General features: G+C 39.9%; 1 pseudogene; it reads left to right on the top strand.

Moving 5' to 3' along the window:
- The first annotated feature begins 392 nt into the window (after positions 1 to 392).
- Positions 393 to 6810, top strand: part of LOC149249919 (myosin-11-like) — a 28381-nt pseudogene continuing 21963 nt past the window's right edge.

Genomic DNA, 6810 nt, shown 5'->3' with positions numbered 1-6810 from the left:
GGAATACCATAGATGGGGCTTCATCCAAGGGTGAGAATGATGAGAAATTTTCCTTGGATGGAAATGCATAGGAAGGGAATAAATCCCAATCCAAAGCATAATCTAGTCAAGGGGACAAGAAGAAACACTTGTCCAAAATCAAGTTCTTTCATTGTCATGAATTTGGGCACTATGCAACAAAGTATCCGCATAATAAGGAAAGCAAGAAAATCATAGGAGGAGCAGCGGGAGAAGCCTTGAATTCACAGTTCGAGCTTGATTTTACTCTCATTGCATGCATGACCAACATCGTGAGTCTATGGTATCTCAACAATGATGCCTCATTCCATATGACAAGGAACAAATATTTTTTTAGTGATTTGGAGGAGAAGGATCTCCATATGCACATCGATATGGGAGATGATGGAAGGTACAACACAACCGGGATTGGTACCGTCACCATTCAAATGGAGTTGGGCCCCCTCTAAGGCTCAAGGATGTGATGTTTATACTGGGTCTAAAGAAGATTCTTGTCTCTGTTGCAGTTTTGGAAGATTGTGGATACAATGTGATCTTTACCAAATGCAAGGCATTCTTGAGGCACATAGCCACAGGACAGATGAAGCAGATCGGGGTTTGTGTGAAGAACCTCTACAAGATAGACATGGAGGATTATGCTATATTGAGCACAAAAGCAAAGACGGTGCAGAGCCGTGATGTCGAAAAAATTTGGCATAGAAGACTTGGCCATTTTCATCATGGTTCTTTGAAGATCATGAAGTAGATTGCCACAAGCCTCCCCAAAGGATCACTAGAGCAGGACACGTGCAAAGGGTGTACCTTGGGGAAGTACACAAAATCCATTTTCCATGATAGGAGACAACAAAGCACGTGTAGTCCTAAAAATTATCCACTCTGATGTTTGTGGACCTTTCTCAACAGCCTCCACTATCATACATAAGTATTTCATTATCTTTATTGATGACTACTCACGGAAGTGTTGGATCTTCTTTATGGAAAAGAAGGATGATACTTTCTCCAAATTATTAGAGTTCAAGGCACTAGTGGAGAAAGACACGAGAGAGAAGGTGAAGGCTCTCAGGAGTGATAATGGAGGTGAGTATGTCTCGAATGAGTTTAAAAATGTCTATGCAAAATAAGGAATTCGACGAGAGTTGACACCACCCCACAACCCACAGCAAAATGGGGTGGCTGAGAGGAAGAAAAAAAGCATTGTGGCAGAAGCATGGGTGATGTTGCATGACCAAACCCTACCTCTCCACTTGTGGGCTAAAGCATGCAACACAATTGTCTATTTGCAGAACAGGAGTCTACATCAAATTCTTGGCATGATAACCCAAAGGAGGATTTCTTAGGGAGGAAGTTGGATGTGTTGCACTTCAGGATCTCTGGAGCCTATTTCTATTTCCATGTATCTAAAGAGTCAAGGAATAAATTAGATCTGGCAGTAGATTTGGGGTATTTGTGGGATGCACAAAAACTCCCCACAGCTACCATCTGTATTTCCTATCCTTCAAAATGACATATATGCGATGGGATGTCAAATTTGATGAAGACAAATCGATGTCGTTCTCTCTTGAGAGGGATCTTCATATCACAGTAGAGGAGGATATTTTAGCTCCAAAGGAGGAGCCACTCAAGCAGAATCATCCAGAGAAGGCAGGAAGAGAACCAAAGAAACTCAGATACTTGTGCGAGATTCGAGGGAGAATATGGGTGCTCCTTCAAATCAGCACAATAAGAGAAGGTCACCATATTGGTACACTAGCTACATGGCTCTTATGACTAAGTTAGTAAAGACTGAGCCATCCTCTTTCGAGGAAGCAATAAAGAAACCAGTATGGGTTGATGCAATGGTGGAGGAGCGTGAATCCATTGTGAAGAAAATTGTTTTGGAGGTGGTCCCAAGACCAACAGACAAATTAGTTGTGGGTTCCATATGGATATTCAAAGTGAAGAAGGCAGTAGATGGAAGCATAGAAAAGTACAAGGCGATATTTGTGGACAAGGGGTACTCTCATGTGGAGGGGATTAACTATGAGGAGACATTTTCTCCTATAGAAAAGTACTCATCCATTAGATCAATCCTTTCTTTGGTTGTGCAGATGGGGTGGAAGATCCACCAGATGGATGTGAAAACAAAATTCCTCAATGGAGTTATTTAGGAGGAGGTGTATATCGAGCAACCAAAAGACTTCGAGACTTATGACCATGAGTCCCATGTGTGCAGACTCAAGCGAGCATTGTATGGTTTCAAGCAAGTACCCCATGTTTGGTACACTAGGATTGATAGCTATCTCACCAGTTTGGGCTTCACCAAAAGTGAAGCGGATGAAAACCTCTATCATATTTTGGTAGAAGGTAAATTGTTGATTATTGTTCTATATTTTCATGACTTGATCCTTAGTTGTGATGAGCAGTTGATCAAATCTTGCAAGGAGGACCTTGCAAGAGAGTTCGAGATGAAGGACATGGGTCTCATGCACTACTTCCTTGGATTGGAAGTATGGCAAGGTGATGGGGAACTATTTGTCTCTTAGGGAAAGTATGCCAACGAGATACTTCAGAGGTTCCACATGGATAGTTGCAAACCCATGGAGACTCCTCTAGTGAACAACTGGAGGAAAGAGGATGCCACTTTAGGTGAGGAAGTGGATGTGACTATTTACCGATAATTGGTAGCTTCACTCATGTATCTTGTGAACACATCAATAGACATGTGTTATGCAATAAACCATCTTAGTCAAGCTATGGTTAGGCCAACCAAACTATTTTGGAGGGCAGCTAAACATGTTCTACAGTACTTTAGAGCCACTACCCAGTTTGGACTTTGGTACAGGCAGATCGATGGAGTGAAGTTGTGTGGCTTCATCAATGCAAATTGGACGGGAATTCCATCAAACCGGAAGTGTACATCAGGTGAAATCGTCAGTGTTAGGTCCACAGTAGTTTCTTGGTACAAAGGGAAGCACATATTGGTGGCACTCAGCTCAACAGAAGCAGAATACATGGCTACAACTCAAGCAATGTGTGAGGAAATCTAGATGAGGAAGTTACTTGTTGGCTTGTTTGGTCAGATGATGTATCCTATTGTGATTTACAGTGATAACCAGAGTTGTATCAAACTCTCTGAAAATCCTGTTTTTCACAATTGATCTAATCATATTGATATCTAGTATCACCATCTATGGGATTGTGTGCAAAGGCGGATTATGTTGTTGCAGTACATTCCGACAGAGGAACAAGATGAAGATATTTTGAAAAAGGCTTTGTCAAGAAGAAAAGTCGAGTTCCATAGGTGTAGGATAGGGGTATTTGATAATCCCTTTCTTGCTGAGAGGGTGTGTTGAAAATGCAACAAGAAAATCTAGTTTTGACTTTTCCTTGGTCACACTAGATTAAAATTTGAATTTCTATTTCAGTAGAATACTTGGAGGTAGTTAACTTAGGTGACATGGCACTTGTCACTCAATTAAATTAGTATATTCGAGTTGGAAAATCTTGAGTTCATTTCTATATGATTGATTGCTAATTTGTAGCAATTTATTTCAATTAATTTGAGTTATTGTCAGTTTAACTAGTTCTAACTGTCTGAAGAACTAGTGTCGGTCAAGTTGTGGAACTAGAACTTCAACCACACTCAATGATCAACCAATTAACTAATCAATTGGCCCAAAATAATTGTTGTATGTAGAAAATTCAAGTTACCGAGTTGAGATGGAGATACCAAGGCAGTTTACTATCAGTTGTAACATATTCCCATGTGTACAGCTGGTGCATATAGTCAAAGGTTGACCTAAGGATATTATGCAATTCCTTGGTGTGAAATTCCTAAAAAATAGGGGCAATTTCCCAAGGGAACATCGCAAGGAAATAGGAGCTTGAGAAGGCTTGAAATTGGCTAATTTTTGGGCATGTGTTAGGTGTGGAGCCCGATTATTTTCTTTATTCACATGTATCACCACATTGGATCCTAGTTCATAATAGGGCGACAACGTCATCCATTTAATCGTTGTCACCCCCCCAAGCGGGGGTTCAGAAGCAACACACCCGAAGCTAGAAATAGATGTAAAATTGCCTTGTAAAATATTGCAATTTCATAATCAATCTGAGTCGTTCATAAGGTGGATGATCTAATGATAGAAGTTATGTTTAATTTAGGGTTTTTTGACCTAGAAGGGAACCCCTTGCTATATATCAGGGAATTGTATTGTGGTTGTGTATATGTGTATTTTGAGCAAGAAATAGAGAGGAGATTGTGTGAGAGCAAAGAGGAAGTTACAGTGGATCTATTGTAGGTTGTATCTCTTCATTTTGCTAGATAATATAAAGGAAGAACTAGACATTTCTCTGTGGACAAAGCCCAAATTAGGTGAACCACATATATCTGTGTCTCTCATGTTTTAAGTGTTTTATGTGTTTGTATTTCTACAATAATTTATATGTTCCATTTCTCTGTAATATATAATTTTCTAACAACTGGTATCAGAGTCGAAAGTCTATTTGGCTAATAAACTCACAGGAGAGAAGGGTTCCTGGTTCGAGTGGGAGCAATGGTGGATGATGGTAGGTTTAGGATTGAAAAATTTAATGGCCAAAACTATCAACTGTGGAAGATGAAGATGGAATATTATTTGTATCAGAAATATATGTACCTACCATTGAGTAGAAAAACAAAGAAGTCGACGAGTATGACAGACACAGAATGGGATATTCTCGACAGAAAGGCACTTGGAACAATACGGCTATGCCTGGAGGCATCGGTAGCCTTTAATATTTCAAACGAAACAAAAACATAGGGTTTAATGATGGCATTGGCCAAACTATATGAAAAACCCTTAGCCTCAAACATGGTATTTCTTATGAAGTGTTTATTTAATATGAAGATGTCAGTAGGTGGATCTATTGCTAACCATTTAAATGAATCTAATATGGCTACCACTCAGTTAAATTTTGTAGGGGTAAATTTTTATGATGAAGTTAGGGATCTATTATTTTTGTGCTTTTTTCTAGAAAGTTGCAATGGTTTAGTTATGGCCATTAGTAACTCTGTCTCTGGATCTAGTACTTTAAAGTTTGATGATGTTTTCGGTGCCATCCTTAGAGATGAAATGTGATGAAAAAACTCTGGTGAGACATCAGGTAATGCTTTGATTGCAGAGACTAGGGGAAGAAAAATGGAAAGAGGAAAGATCCCGGGATACCTCAATAAGTCAAGGAAAGGAAGAAACAAGTCCATATCGGGGATAGTGTGCTAGAAATGCGGGAAAAAAGGACACTTGAAGAAATAATATAAGTCTCAGAAGGGAAAATAAGGAGTCACACAGCAAGAAAATAATAATGAAGCGAATGTGACACATGATGTGTTACAAGATGCTTTGATTCTTTCATTATAAAATATTATTGATTCCTTGGTGGTAGATTCAGGGGCCTCATTCCATGCCACACCTGATAGGAAACATTTTCATGATTGTGTTGAAGGAGATTTTGGACAGGTTCATTTGGGTGATGATAAACCCTGTGAAATCATTGGAATGGGTAAAGTTTTCATAAAATAGTAGAAAGGAAACCAATGGCTATTGAAGGAGGTAAGGCATGTTTCAGATATGAAGAAAATTCTAATTTCAATAGGGCAGTTGGGAGGTGAAGGATGTGTAACTACTTTTATAGATAAAACCTGGAAGGTCTCTAAAGGAGCCATTGTTGGGCATGGAATCCCCCCACAGCATGTTTTGGGGTTCAAAGCCCAAGTTTTGGTCAAAGAATGTTGTAAGACTCCGCGAATTGCGGGCGCAGAGCACAAAATGTATGTTGAGTCATAGGGTTGTCCGCCCTAAGTTTTGAAATGTAATGTCAGCCTACCCATGGTCCATGGACCATGGGATTGTATAAATAGAGCGAGGCTCTAAGTTGTAAGCAAGAGAGGGGGTAGATGAAAAATGAATGGAGTCTAGAAGATATCGAGAAAATAAAGGAGGTCTAAGTATCTTGGGTCGTAGTAGTAGGAAAAGGCTCTACAGTTGAGCGCGCAAAGGCCTAGTAGAGTCTGCAGCTAAGTGCACAGACCCCTGCAGCTGAGTGCACAGGGTGAAGTTGAGTTTGTAATCAAGGAAGAAGAATAATAAAGAGAAGTTTGATTCCAAATCTTATGTATCTATTCTGGTGCTACTTCCTGTTTAAATATATTGTTTTCTTTATTGTGTGCACTTATATGAATATTGAACACTGTTAAATATAACTAGACACATATTGATAAGCTAAGGGATCGACAATTATTGGGTTAATAGTAAGGAATTGGGTAATAACACGAATCGCACCTCGAGTAGGGCTACGTGAAGGTAGCATCGCAGGCTGCGAGGTACTGATAGATGTGCATAGTGACGTGCGCGCACGGTAAATTTACGGACCACTGAAAATCATCAGACATCTCTAGGGTACAAAAACCTAGTTTTAATGCCCTCCCATACTACTTTGGGTGAGACCTCAAACCACGCTTCGTGGTCTGTTGCCAAAAGGGCCAGCAGTACCGGGATTTGTTTGGCTAAATCATCTTTGAACTTGGGTTAAGCCCCTATAAGCCAACAAATGGTTCCGTTGCCGAGACCATCATCTGCATAAGGGATGTCTGATATCGTGTCACTAGAATCCAACAAAGAAATAAATTGAAGGGTGGTTGGACAAGAAGATTCACGAGTTCGCAACGCAGGAAAATAGGAATCCGCGAGTATCTAAGGAACAGTGGTTGGAGCGCTACTTATATACGGAAATCCACGAAATTTTCTTTGCATCCTTTCCTTCTGAGCTATATGA

Source organism: Pinus tabuliformis, chromosome 7 (assembly GCF_031772625.1).
Source record: "Pinus tabuliformis cultivar Carrire ecotype Pingquan chromosome 7, CPIR1, whole genome shotgun sequence".
Lineage (NCBI taxonomy): Eukaryota > Viridiplantae > Streptophyta > Pinopsida > Pinales > Pinaceae > Pinus > Pinus tabuliformis.
The sequence above is the reverse complement of the archived record's forward strand: the minus strand, read 5'-3'. Positions and strand labels throughout refer to the sequence as shown.